A 2,121-nucleotide genomic window follows, 5' to 3' on the forward strand; every position below is an offset into this window, starting at 1 on the left:
GACTATCCCTATATATATTTTTTTAGTTTTACGTTTTGTGTTAAACCTATAGCTTAAGAACTACTCAGATTTCGTGCATGGAATGTAAAATTCCGGTTATTTGTAGTACATAAAAAGTAATAATTCACATATCCCCCAAGCCTCGATCCAAAAAACCCCTTTACTTCTATGCAGTATGTAAAATAATAGTATACAATTGATTAACATTTTCTGGATCGAGACATGGGGGTTATTTTCATTTTTGGTGCATATTGTTAAGAATTGTCAATTTTTGCAAAAATAACACAACAGTTATGGGTTCTGCATGTTATAATTTCTATACTCATGGATTTTCGCGGAAAAAAAAAACACACTGGGTTTATAAAGAAGAAGGTCTAGGCTATTCCATACCATGATTGCAATTTGGAATTAGCAAACTTTATTTCACTCAAAATGTACTGGGCCATAGTTGGGTATTCGTGGCTCTTGTTCTTTGTAAAAGCATTTTGTTTCGAAAATGCCCGTGATCTCACCGAGAATTACTGAAAATTTCACTCCAATTGTACAATGTATATCTTAACATAGCTCCATCCTCATGTGACTTAGCATTATCAATAGTTGAAAGTGGGAAAAATGTATTAATTTCCTCTCGATGTTGTTAAATTTCCTTAATAACCAAAGAGAATGTGCATGTTGCTGCTTTTTTTTATTATGTCAGACACACAAAAACAGAAGTATGTGTTAACATCAGAAAATTACACATTTTCATGATGAAGAATAAGAATGATAACTATAGATAAGAACTTATTGAAATGACAGATTATAAATGTTGACAGTATACACAAGTCTGTTTATTAATAAAGATGTGCAAATTGTAAATATTAGGGAAACTATTGTATAATAGACATGCAGTAGAATAAGTACCAGCATAGGAGTTATTGCCCTTGTCAACAATAATTAATAAATTAACTATCGAAATTATAAAAAAAATCAGCATTAGTTTTTTTTTTCAGTTTACCATTTTTTTCTAATTTCATGCAGTGAATAAAATTTCTCTGAAAATATATTTCTATCATGCGCAAAGTTTGATTTAATAAATATTTTTTGTAAAAGCCTATGAAACCACATGAGAGTTGATCAACCTTAATATAAGATATTAACTCACCATAAACATTTATGTCGCACACCTCCAATTCTGAATAACCACCAAGTACCCAAACATCAAGGTTGATATAGTTCCCAGTCAGCTGAACATCAAAATCTATTATTTGTTGAATGTCTGTGACATATCTCTTGTAAACGGTAAAAGGCCAGCTGTCCCAGTCACCGAAATATGTGAATCGTTCGTCCCCTGAAAAATTACCTTTAAAAAAACGTAAGTATAATAGTTGATATAATGTTGAAACAATGATCAATTTCATTAATTTAGTAGACTTGCTGTTAAGATCAAAAAATTGAGGGAAGGATAAACAAGGACCCCTGAACACACAAACATATTAGGAGGACTAAGCATTCCCATTTTTAGCCGGTCATACACGCGTAGCCCTCTATTTAAAACAAGGTAAAATGGGTAATGAGTATACAAAGAACAGCCTAACAGTTGGAAGATTAACTTCCAGATAGCAATTATACATTTGAAATCAAAATTTGGAATAATTTTTGTTTACCTTTGAATATAAACACGGATGATTTTATACTGAATTTCTTTCCCAGATCAATTCGAAAATGAAGGTATGGCGATTGGAAATGCTCACATGTGGTCATGTTATTTCCATCCGTTAAGATATTCGTGTTAATGGTCATAGGATTCGAGTAGACAGTAACGTTCTTCCCACGTGCTATGTTGTCTGCAATAATATACGTAAAATGTAATTCAATTTTCCTAATCTGTATATCTTAGCTAAATTCTAATATTCAGCAACAGTGTAAAACAAAGATGCGTTTTTATTACACAAATTATTTTAAAGTATTGATATTGATGGCAGACTTTGTATGGTGAACATACCCTAAAACTTTCTACTCTACATTAGCTCACCCTACGTTCACCGTTCGTCCTAACTTTAACTCTCTCTCTCTCTCTCTCTCTCTCTCTCATTCTCTCTCTCTCTCTCTCTCTCTCTCTCTCTCTCTCTCTCTCTCTCT

This window comes from Ostrea edulis, chromosome 8 (genome assembly GCF_947568905.1).
Source record: "Ostrea edulis chromosome 8, xbOstEdul1.1, whole genome shotgun sequence".
Taxonomy (NCBI): Eukaryota; Metazoa; Mollusca; class Bivalvia; order Ostreida; family Ostreidae; genus Ostrea; species Ostrea edulis.